Raw genomic sequence first — 12337 nt, forward strand, 5'->3', positions numbered from 1 at the left:
CCTTCTCTCTCCGGTACTCCCTTCTACCATTCTTGTTGGTTAAACTCTGATCCGTGCTTTTCTGGGGGGGGGGGGGGCACCTCCCGATTCCTTGCGACACGTGTGTGACCAGCCCCCTTTCCCTTCCCAGGATGTCTTGTGCCTCTCTCTGCAATGAGCTACAGTTATGCTCTGCCTGCCTAAAAATGATCAATTTCTGGCTCACAGCTTTGATGGGGCAGCAGCCCCATGAAGGCAGAGGTTCTTGGTCCAGAGTTAGGCACCCAGTGAATATACAAAGACACTCAGGAAATTTCCCCATCAAGACCCACTTGCAAGTGTATCTTCCCAGAGCCCACATCAACTATATCCCAAATCTACATTTTGTAAAGGAAATTTAGAGCAAGACAGGCGATGTTCATTTGGCGATTCAGTCGTAAAAATGAACAAAGGACACGGAAATTTCCGACGCAGTTTTCGGCACCACTGGGTCATCGTACACGGGGGCAAACTAGGATTTCTTCTTTCGTGGATGAATAAAAACTCTATGGGGCGAGACAAAGAGAATCTGAGAGAACCAAAATTAATTGCTCCCACCAGAAGCCCAGGCAAGGTCCCAGCGTGTGCAGTCACCTAGCGGCCTGCGACACTCCCCCATCCCCCCACCCCACCCCCGCAGACGGGCCATCAGGAGTCGCCTGGCCGCTCGTCCGGCTGTGCAAACCGCATGCCGACCTTCCTGCTGGAAGAAGGGGAGCCAAGGCAACGAGCAGCCGTGCAAATCCCCGCCTGGCAGCCGAGCTTGCGGCCTCACAGCTGCAAGTTCGGCTCAAAGGCTCCTTTCGAAGCGACAGCCTTGGCGCCTCGTGGAGAGTGTGGCCCGCCCCGGAGGGCGTGAAATTAACAATGCATACTTAGCATTTAGGTACCACTGTCAGGTCGGCCAAATCAGCAGGACTTGAGTTTCCGATTTCTTCCAGGGGTTGTTTCCCAGAGAGATTTCGCGTGGAGCTGCTGCTGATGAAGCCAGGGCTCAAGGGAAGCGGCGAGGCACGAGTCAGCCTCCTGTCGGGGGCCGAGAACAAAAACCAGCCGGAGTCTGGTCCCAGAGACGCACAACGTGTGCGGCCATCAACGAGCAGGGGAGGGCCGGGGGCTGGCAGTTCCGGGCCCGCCGCCCTTGATCCAGCCTACTTCTTAACTGAAGATGAAAAGTGTGGACCGTAGGATCTTCAAGTCCCCTTCAGGTCAAACATCCTACGTCGCGGGCACTTCCTTTCGGCCGAATGGAAGATTCGGGCAGAGTCCATCAGCTCTCGGGACTGTTTTTCATTCGTGCCTCACGCACCAACCTCAACCGCGAGGTCGCGGCTTCCTTCCTGGGCTCTGAGTGCCCGTGTCCAGGCAGGCGGGGCCCCCGAGAAGGGACACGTAGAATTCTAGCACATTCAGGCAGGTCTGGACCCTTTGATTTGCTGTCCGGCCGGCAACAAACAGAAGTGCACCAACGGCTTTCGGATGCTGGTCCTGTGCGTGGAGGGTGGTTATTCTTCAGGTCACCGCTGCCCTGCCGCGCGCCTGGGTCCCTGCTGCCCAGGAAGGACAGATAGCTGATAGACACTGACAGCATTTAGGTTCTTTGCAGAGGAGACCATCCGCAGTGGCCGGTCTCCCCCCTCCCCGCCCCCAGCGCTCCGCACCAGCAGATCTGTGGTTTCCACGGCCTCCCCAATTCCAGATGGAAACGTCGAGACGCCCATCGCTGGGAGGACAAGCCTCAGAAGCACGTAACGTAGAAGGTCTTTGGAAATGCCTCCTCCCCGCCTTCCCCATTGGCGCAGAGAGGAATGACTGTCCCCTGCAAACCCCCACCTCGTCAGATCCGCGAGGACGAGACCACCAGGGCTCCCTCAGACCACAAGCACCATGGTGTGCTAGGGCCGAGGGACTAAGCTCTTGGACCCGAGACATAAATAGAATTGTGTTGAGAAGGACACCTGGGGAGGTTCCTCGAGAGACAGACCACGGAGCAGAACTCCTTTGCTCTGACTCCCTCTCCCTTCTCCCCGGAAGGTGCATGAGAGCGCCGGCGGTCCAGCAGCCCACCTGGGCCACAAGGTGACCTGAAGAATGGGCGCCCACAGTGGGAGGCGCGGCGCTGAAGGCGGGAGATGCCTCGGCCCTGAGGTCGGTGCCCCACAGCGGCCTGGCCCCATCCGCCCCTGAACCTCCGTGAGAGGAGAATCAACTTCCATTTGAGAAGATTCACAGTCCATTTGAGTCTTCCGTCAACTGTCACCAAACGCAGTCCTAACCGCTGAGCCACCCGATGCAACGGTCACACGCGGGGGGGCGCGAGCCAGCCCGCCTCTTCTGTGAGCTGGAGCGGGTGTTGGTGGCATTCTTAAGGGTCCCCCCACCTGCTCCACTCCGGGGTGACCCCGACCAGGCCACATCCTGCTCGGGGCTCCTCCACGGCCCCGCCTTCCCCTCCTTCCCAGGCGGGCGGACCCTGAACTCCGTCAGCGCCTGGCTTTTGCCCTGTGTCTTTAGTTTTTACCGGGACGGGTGTGGGCCCCTTGTACAGGCAACAAGAAGGTGCTAGAATCGGAATCGGAACGGAGGTGTGAGAGGCACAAAGCTGGGGCACGCAAGAAGGAGACGGTACACAATAGATGAAGCGGATAAATAAGGCACAGGGGCCCTTTGAAAAAAAATACGCCGCAAGTGACAGGAGGTAAGGATTGTTACCATGGTGACGCGGGGCTTGGGGCTGGGACCGCAGAAGCTCTGGCTGTGAGCTTGTGTTGAAACCGAAAAATGCAAAGAGAGGAGGAGGAGCCCGGCAGAGGCTCCCAACCAGCCGTGGAACCCCTGGCTCCCTCCTCTCCCACCTCTGCCTGCCCAAGACAGATTAAGACCCTCGAAGCCCAGCAGGGCGCAGGATACCCTGACCCTTGACCCTCCAGGCCCTTCAGTGAGCACAGGACTGACTTTTGTATGTTTGGAAAAGAGAGGGCCGGGCCAGAGAGTTCCAGCCATGCTCTCCCACCGTGAGCCTCTGGGGTTGGTCTCTTCTGGGTCCTCCATTTGGAATCAGGCTTCCCTCCCTGCCCTACTGCTGGGGAAAGGAATCTCACTCTCCCTGCCTGCCTCCTCGTCTTTCCATTTTATTTTTGGCGCCAGAGTCCCCGATTATCAAAGGCTGTGCGTCAGGAGTGAGAACTCGGTGAGGACCGGCCTCGGACCCGCAGGTATGAACCGAGGCCTCCTCGGGAACATTCCTCGGGCTCCGTCCCTGGGCATCCCGCTAGCTGCTCAGGTCTGCAGGGGAGAGGCCGCGGCCAGCCCCTCACGCAGTTTGCACCCGGCGGGTCCCTCTCACTCACCTACCCCCATTTCTACCCCCTCAGCCATATACCCCGGTGAGCCCCGGCTTGGGCCACCACCCACAGTCTCTGCTACGGGGTCACATCATACCTTGCCACTACAGCTGTTCGGCAGGCTCCCCCTGGCTCTCAACATTCAGTTTCCTTCCGCCCACAAACGAGCATGCTCCCTAGCTCTCCCTGCCCTGACGCATGATCCCGTTTCTTTAAGGCCATGACCTCCGGATGTTGCCGCAGGCTGCAATTATGTTGCAGAGTCACATAGACCGACCGGTGGGAGGGGCCCCTCCCCTTCTGCTCTCCTTTGGCCTCCCTGGGATGGCCACCTTTTACCAAGATCTCCCCTGGCTATTTGTCTGGGAGGGAAGAGGCGGGACCCTCATACTGGAGGGTGACTAGCCCTTTGCGTCAAACCAGAGGACTTCCACCCGGCCTTCTGTCTGCAGGGGAGTAGGGATTTACTCTCCGTCATAGCCGCCTCCTCCCCTACCCCAGGGACCTCAGCGGTGTGAATGGTACCCCTTCAGTTTCTCTGGGATTTCTCGTGGCTGAGGCTAGACGGTAGAATGGACACAATTTAGGAGGCCACGCAGACATCACAGCCTCTCAAAACTGCTAATAATTTTCTGGGAAGCAGTACTGAATCACGATCATAACGCCTATGAATTAAAGGGTCTGTCGTTTAGGAATCCGTACCAGGATTGGCCCATGCCACTAATTCTTTGAACGTCTTACAAGCCAGAAACTTTTCTAAACAAATTCCTGTATGTTTACACGGCTAGATACCTTTTTTAAGACACCGAAATCCTACGGGTCTAAACAAGCTGGCTGGGCATATGGGTCGGAAATTCACTTGCTTCTAATGGAAACCTAATTAAAGGGCCTTCAAAAACTCAGAAAGGAGTGCTGATGGTGCTCACATATCACAGAGTCTGAGCCTGGGCAGTCCGGGTTGGAGCACCTGCTCAACAAATCTTTGGAGACCAAGTGTCATCCTAACTTCCTCTTTCGCCATCCCCAGCACGTTGGTAATTCACCCTTAAGCTTGTTGCCTCTTAGCACAACATGGCTGCAGCACCTCCAGACCTCACACCCATGTTTTTGGCCAGAAACATGAAGGAAGAACAAAAAAGGAAGGAGACGCCAGAATCAGGAAAATAAGTCTTTTTAGAAACTCTCAAAAAAAAATCTTTTTAACCAAACAAAACATTTTTATTTGGCTCATCAGAGCCTGAGTCTGGAAACCACCTGTGGAGAATCATCCCACGGGGCTGGGGACTGATGGTTGACAATTCTAACACTGTCTCTGTGTCAGAAGAGCTGGCCGTATTGATAGGGTTAAAAATATTCACAGCTCAGAGAAATAGAAAGAAATAAAAAGGTGGCCCCCAGGGGGAGAGTACAGAGCTTCCTCGCATCTCTCTAGGTATAAGAAAATCCAGAAACCCATGGGAAGCGAGGGATCCGGGGCTGGGCCACTGGACAGAACTGTATTGAATGGCTGTTCCTAACAACAAGGAATTCTGAGAAAACAAGTATTTTTAGCTACTGCCCAGAATATAACTAGGATTTATGTAGTTTGATAAAGGGGGGGGGGGAGGGTGATGGGAGGGGGGGAGGGGCCATTAGAGGAACTGAATGAATATTGGGTAGGCAGCTAACATTGCCTGCCAGGCGTGGGATTAGGACATATTTGATCTTTCTGGGTCTCGGTTTCTTCAGTTATAAAATGAGCGTTGGGCTAGATATAAAAATACCAACATTTTTCATCCAAGAGCTCCGAATAGTAGATGATACCCAACTCTTTACCCCATTCCCATTTCAGAGAGAAAGCCCACAAAAGAACCACAGAATTTCACCGAGCGCTCATATTTAATACTGAGGGGCACCTGGGTGGCTCAGTTGGTTAAGCATCCGACTCTTGATTTCCGTTCAGGTCACAATCTCACGATGGGCGTAGCGCCTGCTTGGGATTCTCTCTCTCCCTCTCAATCTTCCCCTCCCCTGCTCACTGGCTCCCTCTCTCTCTCAAAAATAAAATAAAATAAAATAAAATAAAATAAAATAAAATAAAATAATAAATATTTTTTAAAAAAGGGAAAACTCATGAGCTTTTCATTCTAGGTCACATGTTAGTATAAATATAATCATAAAATATAAAAATAGTGTTTTTAATCTACAAGTAAGATGGATAGATGTTTGTCCTGTGACCTTGCACACACACCCCCTGCTCAGGGCACGTGTGCACAAGCTTGAGAAACTCTTAAATGCAATGCTAAGCATGACGGGAGTTTCCAGTTTCCACCATGGAAGGCTTGTGAGCCAGGCATTTGGAGATCAATGTGGAACGGGGGAGAGCAGTTGGCTGGTCCCGCTGAGGTCTGACCTCGAGCTTCCTTTAAAAAAACAATAGACCAGTTGGTCTCGATGGATGCGCACCAAAATACGGCAGCTGTCCTCCGGGTCCCAGAAGTTGGATCGCTGCCTCATAAATGCCCACCGCTTTGGCTGATGCTCTGTTGGTTGGAGACTTCTTGATTTGATGTCGCAAATAGCGATGGCCTTATTCACCGAATGACCGATGGCCTTGTTCCCCAGCTGCACGGGTAATACCCAAGAAACACCTGCTCAGGTGTCCTCAAGCCCGGTGTCAGAGAAGCACATCTGAAGGCTCGGCTTCTACTTACTTGGCCCACTCCCCTTAGTTCCTTCCTTCCCATCCACACACCCTGGAAGAATTGTTGCAGGGGGTCCTGGGGACAGGAGTGGGGGGTGAATGCGCCCCTCCCCGGGTGCATTCCGCCTTACCTGATGGAATCAAGTCAAGCTCGTTGTGCGAGGCTACCTCAAAACGTAGTCATCTCTCCCCAAGGCGAAGCGTTGTTTAAATACCCATTTTAGGTACTCGTGATGATAAGAAACCATTGATTTTGAGAAGAGGAGGGTCCATGAATATTCTTCGAATCTGTGTTGCACAAGACCATGGGGGAAGGGAAGGAAGAACAAAAAAAAAATTTTAGAGAGGGAGGGAGCCAAACCATAAGAGACTCTTAGAAACTGGGAACAAACTGAGGGTTGATGGGGGGTCGGAAGGAGGGGAGGGTGGGTGATGAGTATTCAGGAGGGCACCTGTTGGGATGAGCACTGGGTATTGTATGGAAACCAATCTGACGATAAATTTCATATTAAAAATAATAAATAAGTAAACTGTGTTGCACAGAACATCCGGGAGACGCCAAGAGGATACTGGGGTAGGGTCGGGGGAAGGTACCCTGGGGAGAGACCCAGAATTCTGTGGAACCCCTCGGGCAGGCTCTCCATGCATATCTTCATGCTAGAGACTCCGAGAAATTCTGTAGGAGGGAGACCTATTTAACTTCAGTGAGCCCAGAATTTCCTAAACTCAGAGAGATGAGCGTGGAACTCTTTTTCGTCGCTCCCCCGTTGACCACAGAAGGAATGTGTTTTTGTGAACCACCGCTTTAGGAGCTACGGCTTAGGCTGGCGGGACTTTCGTGGCCATTGATCCATTGTCACACATGTTGCACAGGCTCCCACGAAGCCTTCTCTCCTGTCTGAGATTATGAAAGGAAAAGCCACGGGCTGTGTACTTTATTCTCGGCAGATGTTCTGCCGCACAGCGCCTTGCATGAACTCTCTCTTATTTCCCCCCACCTGCAAAGCAAGGGGGCCAGTACTCACCGTACCAAAACATAGTGGAAGAAGTTACTTCTAAGGTGTTTTAAGAAGGAAATGCCGATCGCTTATCGAAGGGACGTGTGGCAAAGAAAGAACGAGAGAGAAGCTGGGGCAGACGTCAGTCTCATAGATACACTCGGACTGTGGGTGACGTACATCCTCGGTTGCCCGGTTCCTAGCTACCTTCTCTGCAACAACAAAGTACATATGCGTGGGTTTTTAATGCCCTTTAAAAGTAACAAAAACCAAAAAGGGGCTGAGAGTAACATCAGGTGCTGCTCCGGGTGTGTCAGGAAAGATTCCCCCCACCCCGCAATCCGATCGAATGAGATTGGATGGAGGATGCTCCAGAGGTGCCTGGCAGTGGGGTGCCTCTCAATCTGGGGTGCCGGCAGCAGGAAGCCACCGGGAGGTAGAGGAAAGCAGATGGACGAGGCACAGACAGAGGACAGGGTGATGCTGGCGAGGTCACTGCCCACGGGAATCCCTTCTCCTTTTTCCTGATTTGGAGGGGGGGTAGAAAATAAGTTCTAGTTCATGAAATTTAAGGCAGCCATTTATCTCGGAGCCCTTTCAAGTCCTCTTTTTTTTATTCTTTTTTTTAATGTTTATTTATTTTTGAGAGAGAGAGAGAGCGTGTGCGTGTGCGTGGGGAGGGGGCAGAGAGAGACAGAGACACAGAATCCGGGGCAGGCTCCAGGCTCTGAGCTGTCAGCACAGAGCCGGACGTGGGGCTTGAACTCGAGCCGTGAGATCGTGACCCTGAGCCGAAGGAAATCAGACACTTCACCGACTGAGCCACCCAGGCACCCCTCAAATCCTCTTAAAGCAAAAAGGTCAGGGATGAATGAGTAATAAACACAAGGGACAGAAGGGGCTAGCATGGAAGGGCACGGGACACCAGGTCAGAAGATTTGGGTTCAAACTCGAATCCTGGCAGCTAAATCCTGCCCTGCCTGGGATCCCCACGCTCCCCAAGGCCTCGATTTCCACATCTGTACCATGAGGGTAATGCACATTTCCCACAGGCTCGTGAAAAGCAGCTGCGATCCCAAGGGCACACATTTACTGTCTCCCCACAGGCTACAGTAAGTGGGGTGAGGGGTTTCCTGTCACCTCCTTACCTGCTGTTCAATCACCAGACGGAGGTGAGGGAAAGCCGCAGTGAGGTTTAAGACACAGCAGCCCTCCCAGGAGTGGTCTACATCATTTCCCATCACTCGTGGCAACGCCATCCTGCTGCTAAAGACCATAATCATCTCGATGCTTTTTCTGCTTTTAAACATAAATATTTTAGAATAGGGAACATTACAAGCAGCCAATTCTTTAAAACCTCCCACGTGAGGAAAGCAGCTAGTGAAAGAGATTTGATAACACATGAACTGTGCTAAAAACATTGAAACATAATGAAGCTACCAGCCGCTTCCTGATCTTTCCTACTATGCGGGCTTCTGATTTTACTACTTCCTTTTACGTCTGCTCAATGACAGGCTTAAAAAAAAAAAAAAACCTACATTTTCAAAGATAACTAAGGTTAGCATTTTGATGTATTTCCTTTTCATCAAGAACCAAAGAGGTAAGGGGTGAGCTAAAGAGCTAAAGAGTTAGCTGATGGGTTGAAGGTCATGTGGTCCCTTCCCCAAGAGAACCGGAGTCCCTTTCCTTGGTTCTCCCCCAGGCTCTCTCTTATCTCTCTTATCTGGAATCAGATAAAAAGCCATTCTATGAGGCCACGGCTTTCAGTTACCATCAACGCACAGGCGATTCATGAGTCTTCCTCTCCAGCCTCCCCTCTCAGCTCACGCCCGTCCGTCGGCAGATGCTCGACACCTGCACAATCTCAAAATGACACGCGTCCAAGGTAACACTTTGCTCTCCCGCCGCCAACTCAGTCCTCCTCTGGGTATCCTGTCTCAAGTCATCTTCCTGGACCTGCCAGAAATCTGACAGTGGTTTCGGAGCCCTTCTTGCTTTCCCCTGGGGAGCGTGTTCTACCCGTAACCAAGTCCTGTTGAGTTTGCTGCCTACCTAGCTTCTGGAATGGTGTGCTTCTTGCCACTCACACGTATTCCACCCCGGTCCGAGTTGCAATCATGTCTCGCATGGGCCGTTATAAAAGCCTCCTTCAGGGGCGCCTAGGGTAGCTCAGTCCGTTGAGCGTCTGACTCTTGATTTCGGTTCAGGTTGTGTGATCCCTGGGTCATGGGATCGAGCCCCACAGCAAGCCCTGCGTCAGGCTCCATGCTGAGCATTGAGCTCCTTGAGATTCTCTCTCTCTCCCTGCCCCTCTATTCTGCTCATCCTCTCGCTCTCTCTCTCTCTCTCTAAAATTAAAAAAAAAAAAATTAAGCCTCCTTCACTTGCCTTTCTGCACCCAGTAGGTTTCCCTCCATTCCATAGTAGATAACACAGCCATAGCCACCTTTTTTAGAACATAAAATTGTATGATCACATTTTATTTTAATTTTTTTTTTCAAAGTTTATTTATTTTTTGGGGGACAGAGAGAGACAGAGCATGAACGGGGGAGGGGCAGAGAGAGAGGGAGACACAGAATCGGAAACAGGCTCCAGGCTCCGAGCCGTCAGCCCAGAGCCCGACGCGGGGCTCGAACTCCCGGACCGCGAGACCATGACCTGGCTGAAGTTGGACGCTCAACCGACTGCGCCACCCAGGCGCCCCTGTATGATCACATTTTATACACACACACACACACACACACACACACACACTTAAGAGCCTCCTTTTTTATTGAGGTATAATTAACATACGACATTATATTAGTTTCAGACATAATGATTCAGTATCTATGTGATCACTGTGGCAAATCTAGTTAATATCCATCACCATACACAGTTACAAAAAAATGTTTTTTCTTGTGGTAAGAACTTAAAAAATCTACTCTCTTAGCAGCTTCCAAATGCCCAATAGAGCATGATGAACTGTAGCCACCATGCTATATATCGCATCCCCAGACTTATTTATTTTCCAGCTGGAAGTTTGTACCTTTTGATTCCCTTCACCCATTTCACAACGCCCCGCCCCTGCCTCTGGCAACCACCAATCTATTCTCTGTTATCTATGAACTTGTTGGGTTTGTGTTTTTTTTTTTTTAATGCCACATATGAGTGAGATCATAGGGGTTTTTGTCTCTGTCTGACTTATTTAGCAAAATGCCCTCAAGTTGCATCCGTGTTGTCTCAAAGGGCAAGCTTTCATTTCAAGAGCATTTTTCTCTTTGTTCTAATAAAAATTCCTTCCTATTATTCATACGATAAAGACCAAAATCCCTAAGGGGGCTGTGTGGACTCCTTGAGGACAGAGATTGTGTCCTTTCTTTTTCTGCCCTGCCCTATAGTCCTAGTACTTGGCACAGGCTGCCACAGTGAAATATTAATGGCAGATATTTCCCAAGGGGTCGTGTGGCCTTGGGAAGATGTCTGTAGCCCTCTCCCGTGGGGCTCAGTTACTCCTTCCATAAAATGGGCATGGTAACAGTGCTTCCCAGGAGATCGTAATTACAAAAGCTGCTCAGCTCTGTTGTCAATGTTTTCTTGCACAAAAGTTCATGCAATGCACCTGAACCCTTTAAATGTACTGTTTTTGATTTCTGCATTAAGTGTTTCAACTATATGTATTTTAGCCTTATCGATATTTCGAAGTACCAACCGTGCACCCAGAATTGTCCAACGTGTAATGGTTACGATTTGTGCCCAGGAAACTTACAATCGCGTATAACTGATATTAATCCCAATGGAATCAAATAACAATATTTAGGTCTTCTGAGGTACATACATTCATTTATCATCTACCTCTCTTTTTAAAGTGCCAACCTAGGTAAGAAGTCTCTATTATCTCCACTCTACAGATAGAGAACTGGGAGCAAATAGATGTGCCATGACGTGCCCAAGGGCAGAGTCAGAAACAGAAGAGGGAATGATACTCATAATTTGCATTTGTGAAGTGCTCTTCCTCCTGAAAAATCCAAAGCTCTTAGCAACGCACAATGGAATCCATCATTACAAAAATGCTATGAGGTTAAACAACAAGTATTGATATCCCTAAGAGAGAAAAGTTTTAAAATGTAGTTGTGTCGCTAACTTCATAACCATGCAGTTAGATTGGATCAAAAAATCGTATTTTGCATCGCACTCGAACAGGGATTATTAGGAACTCAGAGGGAGTTCCAAGGCAGAGTGAATTGCTGAGTCAGGGTTCTCCCAGCTACGTCTCTTGCTTTCTGCTCCCTGAGGTTAAACCAGAACAAAAGACACAGGATATGCATTGAAGGGAATGCGTGTGAATTTGGAGTCAGTCAAACATGACTCTTTCTACTTAGCACTGTGATCTCAGGCAAGTAACTTAACCTTGAATAACCCTCTTTTCTCATTAGAAGAATGGGTGTAATAACTCCACTACATATGGAAATTAAATATGAAAAAGAAAGAAGGCATCCGGCGTGGTGTCTGGACCAAAGGATTGTTTAACAGTGGCTGATATTGACACTTGTATCTATCAGTGATAATAAATGGTTTCTTCCATTTTTAAAACGTCGTAAGCAAATGGCCAAGTTAACTAGGCAAGAAATTCTGAAGGCTAAACATGTGCATGGAATTTGGGTAGAAGTGAAGATGGGGGTCAGTTGAGACTGATTAGCAAGCTCCCTCCTTCTACGAGGTCCCAAATTTTCATGGGAGGGCCCACTCCAGTTCCAATGGCAGATCTGGGGCCAAAGCTGAAGGGGGCTTTCTCCAGGTTGGACCTCAAAGATAGGGAGCAAACATGGAGAAAGATGGCAGAATCTTTCACGTCAATCCAAAGAATACGTCAAAGAACAAAGCAAGAACAAGTTCTAAACCTTGGGGATCTGCAGGAGATGTTCCTAGGGAGTAATGATTAAAGTAAGAAGCTGAATAAAAATGCTTTTCTGAGAACACTAAAGCCAAACCTTCCCTGGAAGACAACCAGGAAACTTCCACACCACCCAAGATGTAGCACATTGTCTGAATCTCCATCTGTTAGGGAAACTCCTATTAGGCAAACAGAATGCCTCCTTTAAAACACTAAAATCTTTGGTGAGCAGAAGTGGGCACTCTACAGTTTATTGCTTACTGCCAAATAGTTCAATCCCATGCATTTGTCTTAATATCTTGCTGAGAATGGAAGTTTCAGGGAATCAAGTCCAGGAGAAAGAATCACTTTGGAGGTGATGGCACCATTTGGCGGGAGTCCACGGAACCAATACACCATGAACATCAGGGAGGGAGTCAGT

The 12337-nt window shown here is 50.0% G+C and overlaps 1 long non-coding RNA gene across 1 annotated transcript; it reads right to left on the bottom strand.

Moving 5' to 3' along the window:
• Positions 1–5480: 5480 nt before the first annotated feature.
• Positions 5481–6404, bottom strand: LOC122493511. Its single transcript, XR_006299904.1, has 2 exons — positions 6177–6404; positions 5481–5966 (listed from the first exon to the last, which is right to left on the bottom strand). It is a non-coding gene; the product is annotated as an uncharacterized LOC122493511 (long non-coding RNA).
• Between the last annotated feature and the right edge of the window lie 5933 nt (positions 6405–12337).

Source organism: Prionailurus bengalensis, chromosome D2, assembly GCF_016509475.1.
Source record: "Prionailurus bengalensis isolate Pbe53 chromosome D2, Fcat_Pben_1.1_paternal_pri, whole genome shotgun sequence".
Lineage (NCBI taxonomy): Eukaryota > Metazoa > Chordata > Mammalia > Carnivora > Felidae > Prionailurus > Prionailurus bengalensis.